At 39.1% G+C, this 27600-nt stretch overlaps 1 protein-coding gene and 1 pseudogene across 6 annotated transcripts in view; one reads left to right on the top strand and one right to left on the bottom strand.

The window, feature by feature from the left end:
* SSH2 (slingshot protein phosphatase 2) overlaps nt 1–27600 on the bottom strand; it is a 294781-nt gene that overhangs the window by 92308 nt on the left and 174873 nt on the right. The gene's annotated exons all lie outside the window — the stretch shown is intronic.
* LOC128570163 (protein MEMO1-like) lies at nt 23618–24626 on the top strand (annotated as a pseudogene).

The following is a 27600-nucleotide window of genomic DNA, read 5'->3' as shown; positions in this document are numbered from 1 at the left end:
AGGCCAAACACACTTGGTTACCCTCTCCAGAAGAGAGGAGAGGCAGAACTCTTCTTCCAGAGAAGGTCATCTATGCAATCTGTTCTGGGTAGACATTAGATGAAAAGAAGTTGGTAGGGAAAAGAAAAGAATGTTTCAGGTAGAGGGAGCAGCATGCACAAAGTCCTGATCTGAGGGAGAGATGGAAAACAACTTCAATCTGTTATATGGTGAAACAGGAGATGGAGGGTCACAGTAAAGACAGGGAGAGGTAAGCAGAGCACAGTTCTTGAAGGGTCTTACATAGCTTGCCAAGGAATTTGGATTTTATTCTTAGGCTAACAGAAAGCCAGTTTCCATTTACAGAAAGATTTCTCCAACTACAGTATGGACAATAGATTAGAAGGGGGTTGAGACGTAGAAACAGGGCATGAGATGTTCCTTTGGTATTCCAGGCAAGGGAGGAGGACAGTCTGATCTGAGATAACAAGAATAAAGAGAAGATGAATATTGTGGGGGCTATTTATGTAGTTTATTTTCTGATGCAATTTAAAATCCTGCTCTGTGAAGAAATTCAAATTGTAAGAAAAACAAGAAGGTTAAAAGTTTTTTTTTCACTTGCTAATAAACACTTTTCTATAATTTTTTAAGCCTCTTTTTAAAAAAAATTCAGAATATTAGAGGGTACATTTTGTTTACATACTTTGTACAGACTGAGTCAAAGTTGTAAGTGTGCCCTTGACCCAGATAGTGTGCACTGTACCCAATAGGTGTGAATGTATCTATCCCCTTCTTCCTCCTCCCTTCAGCTTGATTTTCACTGAAATTTACTTCCATATGTGCACTTAACTGTTGATCATTTAGTTCCAACTGGTACTGAGTACATGTGTTTGTTTCTCCATTCTTATAAGTGAAGAATGGTTTCCAGTTCCACTCAGGTTGTTCCAAAAGATACTAGATTGCAATTTTTTTTAAGGCTGAGTAATACTCCACAGTATGCATACCACAATTCATGTATGTATTGGTTGGCACTTGGGTTGTTTCCACATCTTTGAGACTGTAAAGTGTTAGAAATGTTTTGACATGTGCAAATTCCTTAGACTCATAAAGAATTTTTTTTGCACCCCTTGACTCTTCTGACAGGTCTTTGCCTTTAATAAATCCCAATGCTTTAATATTTTCACCCAGGAGGGTCAAAAAAAAGAAGTCTATTTACATGGCTATTAAATTTCATATCATCTGCTTTTGCCTAAACTTTCCCTAAAATAGATTTTTCCCACCATTTCAATTTTCTCTTAAATTATAATTCACTAATCCTTAATCTTATCTGCCAACCAACAGCCATTCATCCTGGACAACCCAGGGAACCTTATAGGCGATTTTTCCTCATGTCACTTTGTTATCACACATGTCTGTATCATTTCCTGTCAGGCATTAAAACTTTCAGCATCAAGAAGAGATTGCTTTTACACAAAGGACTTCCCTCCTTCCTTATCCTCTACTTAACGGACATGAAAATACACTGATGGGCTCTAGTCACACAAAAGATAATGCAGCTAAGTTCTGAAACCACCATTTTAAACCAATAATAAACCTTAGTTCTCTAAACACAGTATCAAGCAAAAGATAAATTAGAAATCTGAGGCCCACTTCAGTCAAAAGAAGGCAAGTGAATTCTACAAGTTCCTCTGTATTACATTAGAATTGGGTATTAGTGAAGAACTGGTAAACAAGTAATGCTGAATCTCCTTGACGCTCAGCTAAATTAAGTAGGCAGTTATTAAAGAATATCTCTGAGGAGATAAGTTTTTAGGAAGTTCCTTTCCTCACCTCTAAAATCAGTAATTGTATAAAACATGGCTGCTGGAGAATTAAAAGAGAATTTATATTAAAGATGAAGCACGGGCTATTTAAAGGAAAGAATTGGTAGAGGGAGTAAGTCTGGAGATTTGACCTAATGTGCATCTTTCTTTCTTTTTTTTTTTTTTAAGACAGAGTTTCATTATGTTGCCCTCGATAGAGTGCCATGGTGTCACAGCTCATAGCAGCCTCAAACTCTCAGGCTTAAGCAATTTTCTTGCCTCAGCCTCCTGAGTAACCTAATAAGCATCTTAAACACAGAAAAGTTGCTATGTTACTCCTGAGTAGCCTAATATACATCTTAAACACAGAAAAGTTGCTATGTTATACAGTTAACAAATTTTGCTTTCTGCCTCTCTTCTGGAAGTGGGACTGTAACCCTTAAAAAGATGGTGGAGTGAAATATGATAGTGTAAGGTGACTGTTCCATTCAGAATACACTCATTTGAAAAGTGTGTTCAATACCTGAAGTTCAAAATATCCCTAAATCAAACCTTCCTGTAAACGGACTTCTAGTTCTCAGATGTTTTCACTGACCTGGAAGGAGGCAGTAAACAAGTAGGTACATACTTGGCTAGGACTCACCTGACCAAGGTTTTCTAACCACTTTATCTATGGGTAGATACTTTGAGTCAGTTTTAGCATTTCAGGCAGCTTTTTCACTTACAAGCATGGAACTTGATGGTCAGGTGACCTGGAGTTCTTGCTTTGCAACTAACGAATTGTATAATAGGGGGTGAGACAATCCCAATTTCGATTTCCTCATATAATGTTATACATTCCTAAAGTTTATGATTTTAGAAAATTATTGCTGGGAACCTTAAAAGCACTCCATTAGTTCACGATGAGATCATCATATTCCTATAGCATTAAAGAAGCAATAATATCAACTAGGATTCTGCAAAAATAATTACATTCCTCCCAACCCCAGTGTCAGTCAATTAAAAAAGAAAGGATGGGGCGGCGCCTGTGGCTCAGTGAGTAGGGCGCCGGCCCCATATGCCGAGGGTAGTGGGTTCAAACCCAGCCCTGGCCAAACTGCAACAAAAAAATAGCCGGGTGTTGTGGGGGGTGCCTGTAGTCCCAGCTGCTCGGGAGGCTGAGGCAAGTGAATTGCGTAAGCCCAAGAGTTAGAGGTTGCTGTGAGTCCTGTGACATCATGGCACTCTACCGAGGGTGGTACAGTAAGACTCTGTCTCTACAAAAAAACAAAAAAAGAAAGAAAGAAAGGATGAGTATGGTGGCTCACACCAGTAATTCTAGCTTTCTGGGAGGCTGAGGCAGGAGGATCCCTTGAACTTAGGTGCTTGAGACCAGCCTGAGCAAGAACGAGATCCCATCTCCACCAAAACCAGAAAAATTAGCTGGGCATGGTGGTGGGTACCTGTGGTCCTAGCTACTTGAGAGGCTGAGGCAGGAGGACTGCTTGAGCCCAGGAGATTGAGGTTGCTGTGAGCATGGCTGCCTGAGCTAATCCATGGTATCCTGGATCACTTGCATTGGCCAAATAACTAATTTAGTCCCCTAGAAAAGTCATTTATTTCACTTTTCTGAATCTAAGTTTCTTCACCTGTAAAATAGGATTAGTGATATCAACCCCATCTCACATGCTTAGAATAAAATATTCCTACTTCTTGGTAGACAAAAGTTTGTGGAAGCTTTCTAAAAAGTAGTAGGTAGGTACCAGTATTATATAAATGTTATTACTCTAAAGTACCTAAGACACATGAAGCTCCAGCTTTACTTTTCACATTTTGAATAAATGAAACATTTGGAAAATTAGATAGAAACATAAACCATCCTGTAGGCATGTTTTCATATGGAATTAACTACTGGCTTTTTTTGAAGTAATTTACTTTGATTTTTAAAACAATTTTTTGTCTAGTGCAGAAAACTTTTTTTTTTTTCTGTTGTAGAGAGAATCTCATTTATCCCCCTCAGTAGAGTGCCGTGGGGTAACACAGCTCACAGCAACCTCAAATTCCTGGGCTTAGGCGATTCTCTTGCCTTAGGCTCCCGAGTAGCTGTTACTACAGGTATCTGCCACAATGCCCGGCTATTTTTTTGTTGCAGTTTGGCTGGGGCTGGGTTTGAACCTGCCACCCTCGGTATATGGGGCCGGTGCCCCACCCACTGAGCCACAGGCACTGCCCGTGCAGAAAACTTTTTACCTAAAGAAGTTATGCAAATGAAGAGTATTTCAGCCTATAGGCAAAACAAAAATAGGTTTCTATTTCTTTAAATGTAACTGTTTAACATTAGTAATGAAGATGAGCTAAGGTCATTCTATGGTCTCTGTCTATATTAGCCAAGTTCACACCTCTCTATATTTAGGCAATGTATGCACACCCCATTAAAGATAGAAGGATATGCAATCTTAGGCTTAGGCTCAGAGGAGTGGGGTTATTACCTCAGCCAAGGGAGAAAGACACTAAAACAAAACTGCATTGATGTATTCCTTGGCAACGAATAGAACAGTGATTGATTTTAGTTCATCCTGACGAGATATACATCTCTAATATGCACCTAAGTCTGGCGTAGTCATGCCTAAAGCAAAGCAGTTAATATCTTTCAGGTAACTCATTGACCACACCTTAGCCGCCCAGTACACTAGGGTAAACGGTTCAGCAGTTTCCTGGGAACTAGAACAAAATAGGTTTTCAAAGTGAGAATCACTGCTATATCAAAAACCACTGGATGGGGCGGTGCCTAAGGCTCAAAGGAGTAAGGTGTTGGCCCCATATGCCGGAGGTGGTGGGTTCAAACCTAGCCCCGGCCAAAAACTGCAAAAAAAAAGCCACTGGACTCTGCCAGGCAGGATGGCTCATACCTATAATTCTAGCACTCTGGGAGGCTGAGGTGAGTGGACTGCTTGAGCTCAGGAGTTTGAGACCTGCCTGAGCAAGAGAAAGACCCCATCTCTACTAAAATATAGGGAAATGGGCATGGTGGTGCAGGCCTATAGTCCCAGTTACTCAGGGGACTGAGGCAAGAGGATCTCTTGAGCTCAAGAGTTTGAGGTTGATGTGAGCCATGATGCTACAGCACTCTACCCAGGCTGACAGAGAAAAGACTCTTGTCTCAAAAACGAAACAAAACAAAGGCTGGGTGAGATACCGCCTATAATCGTAGCACTCTGGGAGGCTGAGGAGGGTGGACTGCTTGAGCTCACAGGCTCAGGACCAGCCTGAGCAAGAGCAAGACCCCATCTCTAAAAATAGCCAGGTGTTGTGGGGGCGTCTGTAATTCCAGCCACTTGGGAAGCTGAGGCAAGAGGATAGATAGCTCAAGCCCAAGAGTTTGAGGTTGCTGTGAGCTATGACACCAAGGCACTCTACCCAGGGTGACAAAGTGAGACTCTGTCTCAAAAAAACAAAACAAAACAAAACAACAAAAACACCAGAGTCTAGCTGGCGAAGAGTCCTCCAGCAGTCTACTAGCTGGTAGCTTCCTGGATCCAGCATCCAGCAAAGGAAGACCCAAATGGGGACAAAGCTGACGTATATTTATTCCCTCCCTCCCCCAAAGAGAAGCTTATGAAACATGGATTTTGTAGTAAAGATTGTGTTGAAGTGAGTGAAGGACATGGTAAATGGTAGTGATGCAGGTAATAGGGGAAACCTGTCTGATTGAATGTATTTCCCAATTTGGCCTCTGAAACTGAATTCAAAAGAAAGAGTCTGAGAAAGATATCTTGAAAGATACAGTTGCTCTGAAGAGAAAGCTAAGAAAATCTCAGTAACAACCAGATGTTTTTGGAGCCTCCTCAACTGCCGGAGAGAAAAATTAAATACATTTAAAGAATGCAGTACACATATTTCTGAAACATAACCATAACAAACAGAAATATGTTTATTCAAAGGAAACTACACGTTGCAATTCTGAACATTTCCAATGCAGAAAAGATAAGGAGGTGTTGGATGTTTCCCCAAGTTTTTCTGGTGTCACTGAGAGGTTTATGGAACCTGCTGTACATTTTTCAGATCAACAATTTGTGCTCAAACGGCAACACCATGAATATTTTTGTTCACTCTTCATAATTATTTTAGTATTTCTACAGAGACATGTATATTTAAACAATAGTTACCAAACAGAAAACACATAAGCATAGTTTATATACTGTAACTGAACATTCATTTTCCAATACTTTTTTCTAAATTAGAAGCTACATAATATTTTTTAAAAGGTGCATTTGAAAAGCCTCATTTTCTATTTCTTCTACATTAAAAATCTTACCTAATAAAAAATACTTATATCTAAATTTCTCATGTGACACTGAAAAGCTGAAATAATCCTCTTGGGGAAAAAAATTATCAGAAAAATAAATTTATTCTCAGAGTGTCTAATTTATTTTTTTCTGAGACAGTGTCTCGCTTCATAGAGTGCCCTGGCGTCAAAGCTATATTATAAGAACCTCAAACTCTCGGGCTCAAGCCAATCTCTTGCCTTAGCCTCCCAAGTAGGTGGGACTATACCATAGGCGCCCACCACAATGTCTGGCTATTTTGGGAGACAAAGTCTTGCTCTGGCTCAGGCTGGTCTCAAACTTGTGAGCTTAGGTAATCCACCCTCCTCAGCCTCCCAAGTGCTGAGATTACAGGTGTGAGCCACCGAGCCTGGCCAGAGTGTTTAATTTCTAAGAGAGAGAAACTGGTTTGAGTTTTCTCAAGGCTTCATATGAAAAACCCAGACATTTTTGCTAGACCAAATAGGCACTGGATAAATAAATGTTACATGTCAAGAAGGCAAAAATGGGGCGGCACCTGTGGTTCAGTCGGTAGGGCGCTGGCCCCATATGCCGAGGGTGGCGGGTTCAAACCTGGCCCCGGCTGAACTGCAACCAAAAAATAGCTGGGTGTTGTGGCCGGCGCCTGTAGTCCCAGCTACCCGGGAGGCTGAGGCAGTAGAATCACTTAAGTCCAGGAGTTGGAGGTTGCTGTGAGCTGTGTGATGCCACGGCACTCTACCGAGGGCCATAAAGTGAGACTCTGTCTCTTAAAAAAAAAAAAAAAAAAAGGCAAAAATGGCACATAAAATGTGATTGCTCACACTTCTAAAACTTCCTAATTACACATGGTTGGCTGTAGAAATTAGTCTTAATTGCAAAAAATGGCTTAACAGGTTGAATTCTTGGCCTTCAGTTCACAATACAGTTAAACAGTATGTTCACTCTGCTAAATGTCTAGGGGTAGGGCAGTGGTCCTCACTATCAAATCTAACAAGCTCTTTATAATTAATCAATAGGTACCTATATGAAAATCAATTAGAAATTCTCCTACTTTGTCTCACACTTTTTCCTTAAAGTAACAAGTTTAAGTCATTTTTGGCTCCCTGGATATAGTTCGAAGCACCAGAAACACTTTATTGCACTACTGCTGTACTTTATTACTCACCACAGGTTGTGGCTATTTGCTGAGGAACACAAACATTTAGCCTTTAGTGTAATATGCCAACTTTTCTTTAAGCAAATACCATTCTTGGAATATCTACTCCAAGATTACTATGAGGGAGAGAATATTCAAAAAGCTGCAAAATCCTTCCCAATAGAAAACAAATTTACTCAGTATGGAGAGATTATGAGTGATTGTTTAAAAATGGGTAAATGAGGGCTAGTGGTCAGGGCGCTGGCCACATGCATTAGGGCTGACAGGTTCAAACCCGGCCGGGGCCTGCTAAACAATGACAACAACAACAAAAAAACAGGCGGGCACTGTGGCGGGTGTCTGTAGTCCCAGCTACTTGGGAGGCTGAGGCAAGAGAATCTTCAGGTGTCCTCAAACTATGGCTCGTGGGCCACATGAGGCGGTGTGATTGTATTTGTTCCTGTTTTTTTTTTTTTTTTTTTTACTTCAAAATAAGATATGTGCAGTGTGCATAGGATTTGTTCATAGTTTTTTTTTTAAACTATAGTCCAGCCCTCCAATGGTCTGAGGGACAGTGAACTGGCCCCCTGTTTAAAAAGTTTGAGGACCCCTGGAAGAGTCAGAGGTTGCTGTGAGCTGTGATGCCTCTCTACTGAGGGTGACATAGTGAGACTGTCTCAAAAAAAAAAAAAGAAAGAAGAAAAAGAAAAAAAAATGGGTAAATGAATCTCATTAGTAAATGTTAAAAGCTTAAAAAGAGTTAACTTGGTTTCTAGATGAACTGACTCAGTCTATTTGGGCTTTGAGATTCTAATTTGGGTTGGGGAAGTGCTGGGAAAAGGTCACTAGCCCTTTTGAGAATCTGATGAAAACTAAATGCTCTTTTCCTCCAGAAAAATTAATATACTAATCATATGCATAGGCCCACGTATGCACATAATTTCAGTGTACTAATGAATTTCCTAGTCTAAAACTCTGGACCAAAGAATTGTGGCAAATGCCTAAAGAAACTATGAGCAACTGAGCATTAACAGCCTACTGCCATCACTTTTTAGCAGATAACAGCTTAGCCTTAACAAGAGGCAAACACTGAATGATTTATGTTTGGTCTTAATTTTGAAACCAGAAGAAACACATACAAATAGATAAGATTTGAAAATTGTTGAGGGTCTTCTATTAGTACTTTGGACTGTCATTTTTTTTTTTTTTCTTTGAGACAGAGTCTCACTTTGTTGCCTTCGGTAGAGTGCTGTGGCGTCACAGCTCACAGCAACATCAAACTCCCGGGCTCAAGTGATTCTCTTGCCTCAGACTCACAAGTAGCTGGGACTACAGACACCCACCACAATGACAGGTTGTTTTTAGAGACGAGGTCACACTGTGGGTCAGGCTGGTCTTGAACCTGGGTGCTCAGGCAATCCACCCTCCTCGGCCTCCCAGAGTGCTAGGATCACAGGCGTAAGCTACCATGCCCAGCTGACTCTGTCATTTTAAAGCACCCAGTAGGTAAATTCTATTAAGATTTAACTGTCTCATCGTACTGCCTCCTTCTCTCCCCATTTCTGAAAATTCCTCTGCAATAAACATTTTTATATTATCAGCATAAACTGAAACTTGACAATTACATTACAACGATTCCCAAGCATTAAGTGAAAGTTGACCTACGGAAACCCTACAGTAACAAGATTTTGCTATAATGGAGGATTCAGCAATTCATTAAAATTAAATCTGACCAACAAATGAGGGTTTTACACTGCCTGAACTTGGATATCCTAGAAAGGTTAATACCCAGAGTATGCCATTTGATTACAGTGTTTATTTTCTAAGAGTGTGAGAAATCTAAGATCACCAACACTGCTTTACACAGTATGTGTTTCAGCACGGAAAGAAATGACTACATTTAGAGCTTTATAGATATTATGATTTTATAATCTATGCTACATGGGAAAGCAGATTAAATATAAGGTATAATAGTTACTATAAAGGTTAGCAACAGCTAACAATCCTCATCTATTGCCATTATGTTCATAAATGCAGTGGCCTCACATTATTTAGACTATCTGTTATAAAAAGTGGATTTACATAGCCGGGTGTTGTGGCGGACGCCTGTAGTCCCAGCTACTCGGGAGGCTGAGGCCAGAGAATTGCCTAAGCTCCAGGAGTTGGAGGTTGCTGTGAGCTGTGACACCACGCCACTCTACCAAAGGCAATAAAGTGAGACTCTGTCTCTACAAAACAAAAAAACAAAACAAAAGAAACAAACAAAAAGTTGATTTACATATGTTTATACCACATGTCAGTTTGTGGTTCAAATAACAATTAATCAGTTTCCTAATCATTTCTCTAAAATAACACTTTCCCTCCCAATTTACTTCCCATTTTTTTGTCCTGCTTTATCTTTTCTTTAGCTTTAATGATAGCATCAGCTGATTTTTTATTTATAATAATTTATTTACACTCTAAAATGTAAATTCTGAGAGTTGAGACTTGGCCCTTTGTGTTCACTGATACACTCCCAGTGCCCACAACACTGTAGGTGATTCACAAATTAATTAATGGGTATTTACTAAATAGACATGAAAATAATTGGAGTCAAATAAGAGACAGTATAAAAGAATAGAATATAAAGTTAGGAAACTTGGATTTAGTCACTGCCCTTTCAATTACTAATGAAATAATTTTTTTCTAAATGAAATAAATGTCAACAAGTAATTTCATTTCCTTGAATCTCAATCTTGTCCCTTTAAAGTCATGATGAAATAGTACCTACACTGGGTTATTCCAAGGGTTACAGCAAAACAGAAGTAAAAAACTTTTGCAAATTAGGACTTATTCTTGGAAAATTGAAAAAGAATTTGTAAAATAGATCTTGAGAAAGCAAGATATTCTGTTTCCTTACCCTTGATCTTAGAGAACTGTAAAGGCAAAATGAAATAGTGAGAAAAGGTATGGTCTAGAACTTCACCTACCAGCTGGTTAATCTTTAGAAACTCTTATCCCCTCTAAGATTTAACTTTTTCTTTCTTTCTTTTTTTTTGGTGGGGGTGGTGATGGACAGAGTCTCACTATGTCGTTCACAGTAGAATGCTATGCCGTCATAGCTCACAGCAATCACAAACTCTTGGGCTTAAGCAATTCTCTTATTTCAGCCTCCCGAGTAGCTGGGACTACAGGCACCTGCCCCTACACCCAGCTGTTTTTTGTTGCAGTTGTCATTGTTTAGCTGTCCCGGGCCAGGTATGAACCCTCGAGCCTCGGTGTATGTAGCCAGTGCCATAACCACTGTGCTACGAGAGCCGAGCCAGGATTAACTTATTTTTCTACCTTTTCTTCTTTTCTTTTTAAGAGGTAGGGTCTCTGTCACTCAGACTGGAGTATAGTGGCACCACCACAGCTCACTGTAACCTCAAGTGATCCTCCTGCCTCAACCTCTCAAGCAGCTGGGACTATAAGCATGTGCCGCTATGCCTGGTGAGGTCTTGCTGTATTGCCCAGGCTGGTCTTGAATTCCTGGCCTCAAGTGATTCCCCCACCTCAGCCTCTCAAAGTGCTGGGATTACAGCCATGTGTGAGCCACTGTGCCCAGCCCAACCTTCTAATTTATAAAATGAGAGGAAAAAATACTGCCTCAAAAGCATAATTGTTTGAATCAAATATTACATTAATTGTGAAAGAATTTTTTTTTTTTTTGAAAAGCCGCGCCAAATCCGTGAAAGAATTTTTTTTAAATTTCAGGTTATTATGAGGGTACAAACAACCAGGTCACAATTTTTGAATTTGTTAGGCAAAGTCATTCTTGTAGTTGTGTCCTGCACACAAAAGGTGTGTCTGAAACCCTCGACTTTGTGCCCTTTAAGTGAGAGCACATCAATCCTACCTTTCTCTCCTCCATCTCTCATTTCCTCTTCCCCCAACTAGAACAGAATTAAGTTTTTCTGCTATGTAGGTGTGTGTTAGATTGTCTACTGGCTTCATATTAGTATTGAGTACACTGGATACTTGGCTTTTCCATTCTTGTGATATTTTACTAAGAATAATGTGTTTCAACTCCATCTAGGTTAATACAAAAGATGTAAAGTTACCATCTTTTCTTACCCCTGAATAGTGTTCCACGGTATACATATACCACAGCTTGTTAATCCATTTCTGAGCTGATGGGCATTTAGGTTGTTTCTACATCTTGGCAATTGTAAATTGAGCTGCAATAAACATTTTAATGCAAATGTCTTTATGATGAAATGACTCTTTTTCTTCTGGGTAGATGCCTCGTAGTGGGATTGTGGGGTCAAATGGTAGGTCTAATTTGAGTTCTTTGAGGACTCTCCATACTTCTTTCCAAAGAGGTTGTATGAGATTGCAGTCCCACAAACAGTGTAGAAGTGTCCCTCTCTCTACATCCGTGCCAGCATCTGCAACTCTGAGACATTATGATGTGGGCCATTCTCACTGGGCGTAAGTGATCTCTCAGGGTGGTTTTGATTTGCATTTCTCTGATGATTAGGGATGATGAGCATTTTTTCATGTTTCTTAGCCATTTATCTGTATTCCTCAGATAAGGTTCTATTCATGTCTCTTGCCCAGTAATAGATGGAATTGTTTGTTCTATTTTTTGTTGATTAATTTGAGTTATCTATAGATCTAGATATCAAGACTTTGTCAGATTTTCTTTTTTGAGACAGAGTTTCACTCTTCACTAGAGTCGCCGTGGCATCACAGGTCACAGCAACCTCAAACCCTTGGGCTTAAGCAATTCTCTTGCCTCCGCCTCCCAAGTAGCTGGGACTGCAGGCGCCCGCCACAACACCCAGCTATTCTTTGGTTACAGCCATCATTGTTGTTTGGTGGTCCCAGGCTGGATTTGAACCCGCCAGCTCAGGTGTATGTGGCTGGCACCTTATTGAGCCACAGGCGCCGAGCCCCAATTTTAGTCTTTTACATTTGATTATCTAGTTCTCCCAGCACCATTTATTAAATAGGGGTACTTTTCCCCACCATATACTTTTGTTTGGCTTATCAAATATCAGACGGCTATAAGAGACTGGTTTCATCTCTTGGTTTTCTACTTGGTTCTATATGTGTAGGTCTCTATTTCTGTGCCAATACCATGCAGTTTTGATCACTGTGGACTTGTAATATAGCCTAAAGTATGGTAGGGTGATGCCTCTGGCATTGTTTTCTAAAGGCTTAGAATTTTTTTTTTCTTTTGCAGTTTTTGGCCAGAGGCATTGTTTTCATTACTAAAAATTGCCTTGGTAGTAGAGGATTTTTTCTGATTCCAGACAAAATGAAGAACTTTTTTCCAATTCTTCAAAGTTTGATGTTTGTATTTTAATGAGGATTGCACTGAATCTATAGATTGCTTTGGGTACTACAGACACGTGAAAGAATTTTTTAAACTACAATGTGGTATATGCATTTTTAGTTAAATCAATTATCTTTCTTAAAAACTAAACCACAATCTTGATCATTCCACTAGCCAAATAGAAGAATATATTACTCTAGAAGTTTTCACATAGACTAAGGAAGAAGTATACATATTCCCAATTCTTGCTACAAGTTCTCAAAATTTGGCAAGAGGATGGAATAGAACAAGAAAAAACTTACAGGAAGACAAAGAATAGAAAAAGGAAAAAGAAGGTCAGAAACATACATGTAAATAAGTAGCAGAGCTCTCCACATCTATTTAACGTCATATTCCAAAGTCAGGGCCTGTTTCATGGGAAGGGTCTCAGAATTGTTTTAATGTTCTGCTGCTGCTGTCCTGAAATTCTTAATGATTTTTGAACAAAGGACACTGCATTTTTGTTTTGCACTGGACCCTGAAAATTAAGTAGCTGTCTTGCTCACAATCTTTTTACTAAACTAGAGGACAAGGACAACAGCTTTACAGTCTCCCTGTACAGTATATACAAGGACCACTACTAACTTTTTTTTTTTTTTGAGACAGAGTCTCACTTTGTTGCCCTCGGTAGAGTGCCGTGCCATCACAGCTCACAGCAACCTCCAACTCTTGGTCTTAAGCAATTCTCTTGCCTCTGCCTCCCAAGTAGCTGGGACTACAGGCGCCCACCACAATGCCTGGCTATTTTTTGGTTGTAGTTGTCACTGTTGTTTGGCAGGCCTGAGCTGGATTTGAACCCACCAGCTACAGTGTATGTGGCTGGCGCCCTAGTCTCTGAGCTACAGGTGCCGAGCCAGACCACTACTAACTTAAAGGAGAGTCTCTACAAAGGAAACTTTTTTTTTTTTTTCAAAGGAAACTTTTATTCAGGGTGAAGATCAGATATTTTTAGTACATGAATTCTAAAGTTAGGAAAACACTTCACAGAAGCTGATTTAATTAAAAAGTGTTAGTAAAAAGTTAATAATAATGCAAACATTATCTTTCCTATTTTTTTGTTTCATGACATCCTAAAAACAGGCCAAAATTTGGTATTTGTAAATGAATAACTGACTCTAATCTGACTTTCCCTTATGAAATCTAACAAAAGACCTTAGTGATTGAGGTTTACCTTTGGTTTTGATTTGATACCTGCTATCTCATAGTAAGCAAAGTAGCATCCCCACAGAAATCATTTCTGGAGTGAAATCTCCGATACAACTCAATTCAATTTGATTACACCCTTTAAATAAGTTTTGTTTCTTTTCTGCTCCTGCTAGCTGCAGATTTCAGCTAGTAATTTTTCTTTGACTAGAGCTGAAAGAAAGGCCAAAGCTGGTGAACAGAACATCTCCCAGGCTGCAATTTAGTTTTTGATGCCTGCTGGCCAAAAAGAAAGCTTTTCCCCTTAATGTCTGATTGACCTCACACTATCCATTTTGACCTTTGGACTACCTTATCAGTCACCTTCAGTCTCTGACAGTAGCTCGACAGTCCAACCACAGAGGTCCACTCTCCAGTGAACAAAAGCTTGCTATGTAAAAGAGATGAGCTGTGGGCAGAGATACAATCTGAAGAGAAGGTGCAAAACTCATCTTCTGTTCCAGCAGCATGCACAGGACTGCTGCCACTACAAATAGTGAAACTTCACCCCAAAGCACTTTCCCTGTCTGTGATTTAAAGACACATCTTCACTAAGGAAGCAGCTCAGTTTCAGATAGAGGCAGGTAACCAATACTACTGAAGCCAGCATAAAACTGTGGCCTGCACTCCTTTCTTGTTTCCATCTTTCATTTTTTCCTTTTCTCGTGGAAATTTGCCATAAGCCCCAAAGCATACAATTTAGAACTGCTGGTGACATTTAATAGTCTTTAAAACACACTCTTCTCCTTTCTCCTATATTCAATACTTACATAGCCTCAAATAGATGGAAATTTTTGGTTTAAGAATTTAAACAACTTCTTCCCTAAAAAAAGCTAATCTTCTCACCTTCGTCCACCGTCTCCTATAAATAAATAGGGACAGGAAAATCTAGCTTCATAAGTATAGTTACAATCATTAAAAAACTAATATATTTGTGACTTGGTGCCCGTAGCTCAGTGGTTAGGGTGCTGGCCACATGCACGGGGGCTGGTGGGTTCAAACCTGGTGAGGGCCAGGCCTGCTAAACAATAATAATAACAGTAACAAAAAAAAATAGCCGGGTGTTGTGGAGGCGCCTATAGTCCCAGCTACTTGGGAGGCTGAGGCAAGAGAATTGCTTAAGTCCAGAGTTTGAGGTTGCTGTGAGCTGTGATGGCACAGCACTCTACCGAAGGTGACATAGTGAGAGACTGTTTCAAAAAAAAAGAAAAAGACAGCTACGAGTTGTACATTGCTTACCTACAATACTAAATAAGTTGAACCATTAGCTGGCAACCGGGCTTGGTAACCAAGCTAATAAGCACATGGAAAAACAGCAATCAGCACACTCTTGTCCTAATAGCTCACTCCATTGTAAATAGTAAGCCCTCTGTGCCATGGGAGCCACCTTGTCTACCACAACCCTGTGATTGTAGCTGATATAATAGTATCTATCAGAACTAAGCACCTGGAGGAAGTAGAGATGCTTTGGATGACTTGAATGCCTGGTTTGTGTTACTGTTGTTTTAATAAACCATAAATACACTAGCAGAAAGTTTAATGATTTCTGCTCTTATGCTGCCTGTAGGGATTTCACATTGTGCTCCCAGCCATCAGTACTGATTCAATAACAACAGCCTTACATATTGGCAGCTTTCCTAAACAAGCAACATAAAATCTAAAAACACTGGTTACTGCACTATGTACACAGTGGATACTCTGCCCATACAATTATACAAAAAATACGCTTTAAACAGTTTTCTAAAGAACATTATTAGTCTATACAAAAGCTTTTCTAGATTCTCCTTCTTACTACAAATGATTAATAGCAGTCATTCATTGAAAAATATTTGTATGAAATACAGTCATAACATCTGCCTTAGTAGTCTTCCTTTCTTCTCACCACACAAGTACCCTTTACCATTGCTTACACAAATCAAGACATTTGAGAGGGCCAGAAATAAAGGTCACAGTCCCAATCAAACCCTACTTTCACAATGCCTTTTCTAATTGGCTCATTTTCAATGATTCTTTTCTGTCCTCTGAATTCCTAAAGCACCAACTGCACTGTTCATCTGACTCTAACCATGCACTAAATTGTGCTCTTATTTATCCTTTTATTGACATGTCTTATTTCCTCAAAAGACTGAACATCCGATTGCAGGAACCAAGCTTTGTATTTTTTATCTCCCACCTCTTAACATGATAGGTACAACTTAGGATAACAATGCAAATGATAAAAGAGTTTTTACCATCAGCTATGGTGTACTCTGTGTTCTAATTCTTTCCTTATAATTTTGCTCATGTCAAAACAGCAAAATAGCAAAAATTTTAGCTGCCATTTACTGAGTGCTTACTATTACTAGTACTTCACAAATATTATATTTAATCCTCGTAGGTATTATAAGTTCCGTTTTAGTGATGAGAAAACTAAGGCTTGGGGTGCTTATATATGTTCAAGGTCACACAGATAACAAATAATGAAACTTTAGAACTCAGGTCTGTTTAATTCCAAGCACCACACTATTACTATTAGGCACAAGAACAAACAGCAGGAATTACTATTAGGCACAGGAACAAACACATTCTGAATATGTGACCTGAGAAACCTTTTAAGAGTTTTTAAAGAGAATGTTTAAGGAATCAGATACTTCAAGAATTAAGTATAATATTTTACAAGGAAGGGATTAGCATTATGGAGGCAGCACTGATAAAATAATACATACCAAATTTGGTCAAAGGGACTTCAAAGAGGTTCAATTTTATTCATTGTTTGAATCTATTTATTTCTCTCATTTCTTAGGAAAAGAAATTTACATTGAGAATTCACATCCCTCTCCATAGAAACCCTAACTTCTCAAACTAAAGCTCCCAACAAAAATAATATTAGGAAATTAAAAATTATGATGTTCACAAGAACATTAGAAGAAATAGTAATTTAAAGGGCCATAGGACCGAGGAGGGTTCTGGAGAAATGGAATCTTTTTTCTTTTTTAAAATTTATATATATGTAAAATATATATATTTCTTTAAAATATATATATGTATATATATGTATATATAAATGAGACAGGGCCTCACTTGTTGCCCAGGCTTATCTTGAATTCCTAGGCTCATATTCTCCCACCTCAGACTCCTGAATAACTGAGATTAAAGGCATATACAGCACCACACCTGGAAGAAACAGCATCTCTTTTAAGAACTCTCTGGTAGGGTGGCACCTGTGGCTCAAAGGGGTAGGGCGCTGGCCCCATATGCCGGAGGTGGTAGGTTCAAACTCACCCCTGGCCAAAAATCGCAAAAAAAAAAAAAGAACTCTCTGGTGTAAGTGATACTTATTTAAAAATCAATGAAAAAAAGTCATTCAACTTAGCCTGCTGTGCTAGCCTCCTGTGTGTGGTACAAACTTTTACACAGTCACACAGAAGACAATATAAAGTCCACAATTAGAACCCTCAGGGCTTGAAATACTCTGTTACAGATCATAAATATCCAAATGAATCATTTTTAAAGTTGATATTTTATTTTATTTATTTATTTATTTTGAGACAGAGCCTCAAGCTGTCACTCTGGGTAGAGTGCCGTAGCATCACAGCTCACAGCAACCTACAATTACTGGGCTCAAGCCAATTCTCCTGCCTCTGCCTCCCAAGTAGCTGGGACTATAGGCACCCTCCACAAGGCCTGGCTATTTTTTGGTTGCAGCCGTCATTGTTGTTTGATAGGTTCAAGCTAGATTCGAACCCACCAGCTCACGTGTATGTGGCTGGTGCCTTAGCCTCTTGAGCCACAGGCACCAAGCCTAAAGTTGATATTTTAATATTAAGGTATTAATATCAACATTGCTCTATGGAAGAGTTTGTTTTCTTAAATTTATTTATTACATTTATTTTTGTACAATTTACCATCTTTAACATTTTTGAGTGTACAATTTAGTGGTAATAAATGTATGCTAAATGCCTGGCTATTTCTCCTTCCATCCTTCCTTTCTCCCTCTTCTTCCTGCCCTCTAGTAACCCTAATCTATTCTCTATTTTCTTTTTTTTCTTTTTTGAGACAGAGTCTCAAGCCGTTGCCCTGGGTAGAGTAATATGGTGTCAATAGCTCACAGCAACCTCCAACTCTTGGACTCAATAGGTCCTCTTGCCTTAGTTTTTCCATTTTTAGTAGAGAAGGGATCTCACTCTTGTCCAGCTGGTCTGGAACTTGTGATCTCAAGCAATTTACCAATCTCGGCCTCCCAGAGTGCAAGGATTACAGGTGTGAGCTATGGCGCCTGGCCTATTCTCTCTCTTCATGATATCTACTTTTTTAGCTCCTACATATTAATGAGAAAATGCAATATTTGTTTTTCTGTGATTAGCTTATTTCCCTTAACATAATAGCCATCAGTTCCATCCATGTTGCTACAAACAACAGGACCACATAAATCTTGATCAACAAATATCAAGTACAGATGATAAAAGTAACAAACATAATTGCGATTTTCATTGTTCTGATTGAATCATTATCTGATGTTATCTCCACAGTCCCCTAAAATGAGGCAGATCTATACTCTAATACAAGCAACAGTTTAAATCGGTTAGCTCATTACCCTCCCCAAATCCAAATTAAGTAATTCTACCTCTTCCATACCTGGAAATGTAACCTGTTACAACTTAAAAAAAAAAAAAGAAAAAGCTTAGAATTGGCTAACACTGAGGTTTCTCTTTGTGAGTGATTAAAATCTCCAGATTTCCAAAAAAAAAAAAAAAACTCCAGATTTCCCTCTAAAAGTGATTTTCAACTGTTGTGCAGTGAGAGGATCTTAGGTGTGCCTTGAAAAATTTTAAAGATTATTTTCGAAAGAAGTTCAAAGCATAGTAAGTATATTTTTTTCTTTACTTTTTTTTTTTTCTTTTGATCAACATAATTTAAGAATGCAGTGGAAGTTTGACTACAGGTTCAAATGTACTGTGATAAAAAAAAAAAAAAAAAAAAAGGTTGAAAAATACTGCTTTAGGCAGCACCCGTAGCTCCATGGGTAATGCGCCGGCCACATACACTGAGGCTGGCTGGGTTCGAACCCAGCCTGGGCCTGCTAAAACAACAATGACAACTGCAACAAAGAAAATAGCCAGGCACTGTGGTGGGCACCTGTAGTTCCAGCTACTTGGGAGATGGAGGCAAGAGAATTGCTTAAGCCCAAGAGTTTGAGGTTGCCGTGAGCTGTGACGCCATGGCACTCTACCCAGGGTGACAGCTTGATAGTCTGTCTCAAAAAAAGAAAAGAAAAAGAAAAGAAAAAAATACCGCTTCAAAACAAATTAATATAGAAAACAAAAGTGGTTAAACTCATAAATCATGCAGAAAAAGAGGTGAGCCCATGCAAAAAGGGTTTGCCTTTTGGTGTACAACACTAGCAATCTATTGATAAATCATTAGTTCTATTTCTTCTTTTTTTCTTTTTAGACAGAATCTCACTCTGTCGCCCTGGGGAATCTCACTCTGTCACCCTGGGTAGAGTGCTATGGTGTCATAGCTCAAGCAATCCTCTTGCCTCAGCCTCCCAAGTAGCCTGGCTAGTTTTTTTTTATTTTTAGTAGGGACAAGGCTATATCCTTTCTAAATCACATTAACACCTAAAAAGGCCTCCGTATTCTTAATGTATTTCTTTAAGTTAAACCTAATTATGTTAGTGACAGCAACATTCAACAGTGTAAAGCTAACTAACCCTATGTGAAAGTAGTTGGGAAGCAGTTTAATTTTTGTTTTCTTTTGCCTTAGAAATTCAGAAACTCTATGATACCATCACTGTTGTTTTTTAGCCCCAAGGCAATTTAACATAGTAATTAAGAGGACTCACACCTGATGAGTCCTGATGAGGTGGCTCTCTTGCCTATAATCCTAGCACTTTGGAAGGCCTAGTAGGCAGGAGGATCACTTGAGGCCAGGGGTCTAAGATCCAGCTTGGGAAACACAGTGAGACCCTGGTCTCTACAAAAAATTAAAAAATTAGCTGGGCAAGGTGGCAAACACCTATGGTCCTACTACTCGGGAGGATTCCTCAAACCTAGGAGTTTTGAGTCTATAGTGAGCTATGATCACACCGCTGAACCCCCACTAGGGTGACAGAGGGAAACCAAAAAAGAGTACTCACATTTATTGTAAAGACTCAAGAAGAAAGATGATCTATAGAAGTTTGAGCCTCTTTATTTCTTGAAGGCCCAACAACTCTTGGAAACAAAGATTGACAACAACTTTAATTATCTGGCTTTAGACAGTAGTTTATCAGTCTGCAGAAATTTCCCAATTTTAGTAGTAAATGTAAGTGAGCATACAAGCCAAATAGCAGTAATTTAGAAAAAAATGCACTCTAGATTTATCAAAAAGAAATCTTAACTTGAATACATCAATACCTTGCCATTCCTGTTTATCTTTATTGTGCAGACTTACTCTTCAGTTAACTTGGCTAAACATGATTCCAAGAAGGACAAAGTCGAGAGCTCTTTTTTCCCTCCTCAGTTCCAGGCCAATTATTGCTCTACTGAATTCAAAAAACCAGAAATGTGGATAAAGCCACAGAAAGTTACTGTCAATAATAAAAATACAAATGCACTTCTATGTTCTGACAGTGGATCATTAACCTCTCCTTCATACCTGAAGGCAGTAAGGCCCAGAGGTTTACTAGATGTAAACCAATTTGATTACTCTTTTAAAACTATTCCATTTTTAAGGCTATATTCTCTATTCAAGGATCAGAAATAACTGCAAAATGTCAGTATTAAAGTCAAAGAGACATCTCATACCAGTTTTAAATATTAGTTTTAGCCTCTTTACCCACCAAAGGGAGGGAGGAAAGCCCTTAAAGCACAAATGAATGCCTGACTCACTGAAGTATCAATTATTCTAATTGTTTGCTCATTTCTATAGAAGACTAGATTTAAAAAGCATTACAGACTGGGCACAGGGGCTCACACCTGTAATCCCAGCACTTTGGAGAGCTGAGGAAGGAGGATCACTTGAAGCCAGGAGTTTGAAACCAGCCTGGGCAACATAGCAAGGTTCCATCTCTATAAAAAATTAAAAGAAAACGTAAGGAAAAAAAATACTAAGACACAAACACACTAGCCTAGGCTGACAAAGGGTCAGGATCATTGATATCACTGTCTTCCGCCTCTTTGCCCCCTGGAAGGTCTTCAGGGGCAGTAACACACATGGAACTGTGTTATTTCCCTGTTAATAGTGCCTTCCTTCTGGAGTGTCTCCTGAAGGACCTACCTGAGGTTGTTTACAGTTAACTGTTTTTATTGAGACAGTCTCTCTGTCACCCACGGCTAGAGTACTGTGGCATTAGCCTAGCTAACAGCAACCTCAAAATCCTGGGTTTAAGTGATCCTCCTGCCTCATCCTCCCGAGTAGCTGGGACTACAGGAACCTGCCACATTACCCAGCTTACATTTATGTCAGTGTCTCAACCTTCCTAATGCTTCCTAATGCCGTGACCCTTTAATGCAGTTCCTCACGTTGTGGTGACCTCCAACCATAAAATTATTTCCATTGTTACTTCATAACTGTAATTTTGCTAGAAAAGTGGAGCTCGTTCATAAGAGCAACAAAAACTTTATACAATGCCTACAAACACACCTTATAAGAATATGTAATTACCATCTAAGGAAAATTGAAATTTAAATGAAGGACATTTAAAAAGCGGGAATAAACACACACACTATATTCTTCATTGGGTAGGCTCATTTTGTAAAATTGTTTATTTGATCTAAACTTCAGTAAAATTTCAATCAAAATCCCAACAAAATTTTTAAAAGTAGAAACTGACAAGCTGTTTCTAAGAATTATCTGGAAATTAACAGTAAAAGCTAAGACACTGAAAAAAGAATGAGGTAAGCCTTGTCATATATGCTATCAAAATAATCCACTAAATATGTAATGAGTATTATAAAAACAGTGTGACATTGGTGTATGAAAAGAAAGACACAGAACTTAAGAGTACAGAAGTAGATCCTAATAATCTATAAAATGGTCAGTACAGGCTCACACCTGGTAATCCTACCATTCTGGAAGGCTGGGGTGGGTAGATGGCTTGTGCTCGGGAGTTCAAGACCAGCCTCAGCAAGAGTGAGCTCCCTTTTCTAAAAAATAACCGGCAAGAGAATTGCTTGAATCCAAGAGTTTGAGGTTGTTATGAGCTATGAAACCATGGCACTTTACCAAAGGCGACAAAAGGAGTCTCTGTCTCAAAAAATAAATAAAAATAAAATGGTCAGTACAAATATGCAAACAGATTAAAAATGAAAAAGACCAATAAAAATATGTTCCATCTCTATAGCAGTGACTTTCAACTGGTGTGCCTCGACAAATTTTTTTTTTTAGACAGAGCCTCAAGCTGTTGCCCTGGGTAGAGTGCTGTGGCATCACAGCTCACAGCAACCTCAAACTCCTGGGCTCAAGCGAGTCTCCTGTCTCCGCCTCCCAAGTAGCTGGGACTACAAGTGCCCACCACAACACCCGGCTATTTTTTGGTTGTAGCCATCATTGTTGTTTGGTGGGCCGGGCTGGATTCGAACCTGCCAGCTCAGGTGTATGTGGCTGGCGCCTTAGCTGCTTGAGCCACAGGCACCGAGCCAAGCCTCGACAATTTTTAAAGATGAATTAAACTATTTTTGAAAGAAGTTCAAAACACAGTAAGTATATTCTTTTTTTTACTCTTTTTTTTTGATCAACATAATTTAAGTGTGTGGTGAAAGTTTATAAGTTCAAATGTGCTGTGAGATAAAAAAGGTTGAAGAACATTGCTCTATAGTAGTACGTGAATTGTAAATAGGGAAGTATTAATAACAGAGGCTCTGAGTCAGACTGCCTACGTTTGCATCCTGGATGGATAATCTTAGACAAATTATTCAACATCTCTGTGCCTCTTATCTGTAATTAAGAATAATATCTGACTCCTAAGGTTGTTAAGAAGAGAGAGATAATTTGCATAGTGGTCAAAACAGTGTCTGTCAGAGATTAAGAGCTCAGTAAAAAATTAACTGCTGGGTGGTGCTTGTGGCTCAAGGAGTAGGGCGCCAGTCCCATATGCCGGAGGTGGTGGGTTCAAACCCAGCCCTGGCCAAAAAACACACACACACACACACACAAAAATTCACTGCTATTTAATGTTATTATTAACAGGGTTGGTGAAGCTATAGGGAAAGATACTTACATATAGCTATTAATAGTAAAAGAAAAACAAAATTGGTAAAGGCTGTTTTGAAAGCAATTTGGTGTCTATATCCAAAAAAAAACCCCAATTTTTTTTTTTTTTTTTTTTGAGACAAAGTCTTACTCTGTCACCCTGGGTAGAGTGCTGTGGTGTTAGCCTAGCTCAAAGCAACCTCAAACTCTTTGGATTCAAGGGATCCTCTTGCCTCAGCCTCCTGAGTTGGTGGGACTACAGGCGCCTGCCACCACACCCAGCTAGTTTTTTTCTATTTTTGGTAAAGACGGGGTCACACTCTTGCTTAGGCTGGTCTCCAACTCCTGAGCTCAAGGGATCCTCCCACCTCTGTATCAAATTTTTAAACATATATATGTCATCAGACCCAGAAATTCCACTGCTAGAGATTTATCTAAAAAATGTTTACAAATATACAAAGATACACATATCAGGACTTTAAGTACACCATTTTAAGAGTTCTGGATTCACGGCTTTAGTCCTACCAATAATAAGCCATGTAGCCAATATGGTCAGCATTATCCAGGAACTTGTCAGAAATGCAAATTTTCCAGCCACCCCTACCAGGGTGTCCAACTTGTGGCCCCTGCGCCATAAGCAGATTATTTTGAAGACTTGTTTTGCTTATCTGTGGTGTCGGATAACTCAAGAAGTATGTATAGGGACAGGCGAGGGCCCTGCGGGGGTAGGGTTGGGGGTAGGGGCGGCACAGGCGCCGACATGTCAAACTGAGTGGTCTACCAGGAAGCCAGTTACAATGGGAGTATACAGCCTCCGGACCACAGCTGAATGCACAGCTAGAAGGTTGGCTTTCACAAGTATAGTCTACAAAAAGACCTGCTAGAGCCATTATTGCAACCCGTGGAGGATATATATACTTTAGGTCTTGTGCTGCCTATGCTTACAAGCAAGTGGATCCACCTATTACCCACAGAATTTTTCATCCTTGGGCCTTCTCATCATGTGCCCCTTTCTCGATGTGCACTTTCCAGTATGTATATATACAGGACACCTCTCTATGACCTTCGTATTGACCAAAAGATTTACAGAGAACTATGGAAGACAGGAATGTTTGAACACATGTCTCTGCAGACAGATGAAGATGAACACACTATTGAAATGCATTTGCCTTATACAGCTAAAGCCATGGAAAACCGTAAGGATAAGTTTGCCGTTACTCCTGCACTGGGTGGGTCTCTGAGTGAGTCAAAAGAACAGGAATTTGGAAAACTCTTCAGTAAATACCTAGCGGATCCTAGTAATCTCTTTGTGGTTTCTTCTGATTTCTGCCATTGGGATCAAAGGTTCCGTTACAATTATGAATCCCAGGGGAAGATTTATAGATCCACTGAACATCTAAAATAAAGTGGGTATGAGCATTATAGAATAATTAGACTCTGTATCTTTTAGAAATTACTTTAAGAAATACCATAATACTATATGTGGAAGACATCCCATTGGGCTGTTATTAAATGCTATCACAGAGCTCCAAAACAATGGAATGAATATGAGCTTTTCCTTTTTGACTTATGCCCAGTCAAGCCAGTGTAGAAACTGGCAAGACAGTTCTATGAGTTATGCAGCTGGAGCATCATGGTCCACTGAAGCTCTGAATCCTCAGGGATGCCACCTGCACATTCTCATATTCTGTCCAGGGTCCCAGCCTAGCCTTTACCAAGATACTGGTCCTGGTTTGGGGGGATTCTGAAACCTCAAACTAACAGAACTTTGTTCTTTTCTAGTAGGTGTAGTCCTTCCTTAATTTCATTAAAAAATGCTTTATAGTTTAGGGCAGTGGAAGGAAGGCTGGCATCAAAATATTCTTTTTTTTTTTGGTATGACATATCATTAGCTTATATACCACTAAGGAAAACTTGGCCAATTTGAAACAATACATGCTTTCTTATCCAACTCCTTTAACACCCAGTAAAAGAGCTCTTTTATACTTAACAGACAAGGAATGTTACATTTAATTCTTGTGTAAACATTAAGAGGAAAATATGACGTTAATTTGTTCAGGTATTCTTAAATTTCTCAGGCAGTACAACATTCTTGAACTGTTTCTCCACATAATTTTTATAGTTTCATGTCTTAAGTTTAAATCTTTGATCCAGTGAGAGTCTATCTTAGTTAATGGTGAAAGGTGTGGGTCCAGTTTCAAACTTCTACAGGTTGCCAGCCAGTTCACCCAGCACCATTTGTTAAACAGGAAATCTTTTCCCCACTGAATGTTTTTAATTGGCTTGTCAAAGATCAAATAACGGTAAGTAGCTGGATTCATCTCTTGGTTCTCTATTCTGTTCCAGACATCTACTTCTCTGTTTTTGTGCCAATACCATGCTGTTTTGATCACTATCGATTTACAGTACAGTCTCAGGTCTGGTAGCGTGATTCCTCCTGCTGTATTTTTATTGCTGAGTAATGTTTTGGCTATTCGAGGTTTTTTCTGATTCCATATAAAACAAAGTATTATTTTTCAAGATCTTTAAAATATGACAATGGAGCTTTAATAGGAATTGCATTAAAATTATATATTGCTTTGGGCAGTACAGACATTTTAACAATATTGATTCTTCCCAGCCATGAGCCTGGCATGTTTTTCCATTTGTTAACATCTTCAGCTATTTGTTTTCTTAAAGTTTCATAGTTCTTTTTGTAGAGATCTTTCACGTCTTTTGTTAGGTATACTCCCAAATATTTCATCTTCTTTGGCACTACTGTGAAAGGAATAGAGTCCTTGACTGTTTTTTTCAGCTTGGTTATTGTTGGTATATATAAAGGCTACAGATTTATGGGTGTTGATTTTATAGCCTGAGACATTGCTGTGTTCCTTGATCACTTCTAAAAGTTTTGTAGTAGAATCCCTAGTGTTTTCCAGATATACGATCAAATCATCTGCAAAGAGTGAAAGTTTGATCTCTCCTGACCCTATGTGGATACCCTTGATCGCCTTTTCTTCCCTAAAACTTCCATTACAATGTTAAAGAGCAATGGAGACAATGGGCAACCTTGCCTGGTTCCTGATCTAAGTGGAAATGATTTAAATTTAAGTCCATTCAATACAATATTGGCTGTGGGTTTGCTGTAGATGGCCTCTATTAGTTTGAGAAATGTCCCTTCTATACCAATTTTCTTAAGCGTTCTGATCATGAAGGGATGCTGGATATTATCAAAAGCTTTTTCTGCATCAATTGAAAGAATTAGATGGTCCTTGTTTTTTAGTTTATGTGCTGAATTACATTTATAGATTTACGTATATTGAACGAGCCTTGAGACCCTGGGATAAATTCCACTTGGTCGTGGTGTATAATTTTTTTGATGTGTTGTTGGATTCTGTTTGTTAGGATCTTATTGAGTATTTTAACATCTATATTCATTAGTGATATTGGTCTATAATTTTCTTTTCTTGTTGGCTCTTTCTCCGGTTTGGGGATCAAGGTGATGTTTGCTTCGTAGAATGTGTTGGGTAATATTCCTTCTTTTTCTATGTTTTGGAAGAGGTTTAGTAATATAGGTACTAGTTCTTCTTTAAAGGTTTGGTGGAATTCTGACGTAAAGCCATCTGGTCCTGGGCTTTTCTTTTTAGGGAGATTTTGTATAGTTGATGTTATTTCAGAACTTGATATAGGCCTGTTCAACATTTCCACTTCATTCTGGCTAAGTCTTGGTAGGTGGCGTACTTCCAGGTATTGGTCGATTTCTTTCAGATTTTCATATTTCTGAGAGTAGAGTTTCGTTAAGGATTTTTTGAATTTCTGAGGGGTCTGTTGTTATTTCATCATTACCATTTCTGATTGATGAAATTAGAGATTTTACTCTTTTTTTCCTGGTTAGGTTGGCCAAAGGTTTATCTATTTTATTGATCTTTTCAAAAAACCAACTTTTGGATTTATTGATCTGTTGTATAATTCTTTTGTTTTCAATTTCATTTAATTCTGCTCTGATTTTGGTTATTTCTTTTCTTCTGCTGGGTTTGGGGTTGGAGTGTTCTTCCTTCTCCAGTTGCTTGAGATTGTCCCATTAAGTTATTAACTTCCTCTCTTTCCGTTTTCTTGAGGAAGGCTTGCAGTGCTATAAATTTCCCTCTTAGGACTGCCTTTGCAGTATCCCAGAGGTTCTGGTAATTCGTGTCTTTTTTTTTTTTTTTTGTAGAGACAGAGTCTCACTGTACCGCCCTCGGGTAGAGTGCCGTGGCATCACACGGCTCACAGCAACCTCCAACTCCTGGGCTTACGCGATTCTCTTGCCTCAGCCTCCCGAGTAGCTGGGACTACAGGCGCCCGCCACAACGCCCGGCTATTTTTTGTTACAGTTTGGCCGGGGCTGGGTTTGAACCCGCCACCCTCGGCATATGGGGCCAGCGCCCTACTCACTGAGCCACAGGCGCCGCCCGGTAATTCGTGTCTTGATTGTTGTTTTGTTCCAAAAATTTGGTGATTTCCTTCTTAATCTCGTCTATAACCCATGTATCCTTCAGCATAAGGTGGTTTAGCTTCCATGTTTTTGTATGGGTATGCAGGTTCCTGTTGTTATTGAGTTCAACTTTTATTCCATGATGGTCTGAGAAGATGCAAGAAATAATTTCTATTTTTTAAAATTTGCTGAGGTTAGATTTGTGGCCCAGGATGTGGTCGATTTTGGAGTATGTTCCGTGGGCTGATGAGAAGAATGTGTGTGCAGTT

Source organism: Nycticebus coucang, chromosome 18 (genome assembly GCF_027406575.1).
Source record: "Nycticebus coucang isolate mNycCou1 chromosome 18, mNycCou1.pri, whole genome shotgun sequence".
NCBI classification, from domain to species: domain Eukaryota; kingdom Metazoa; phylum Chordata; class Mammalia; order Primates; family Lorisidae; genus Nycticebus; species Nycticebus coucang.
This window is presented reverse-complemented; position numbering and strand designations above follow the sequence as displayed.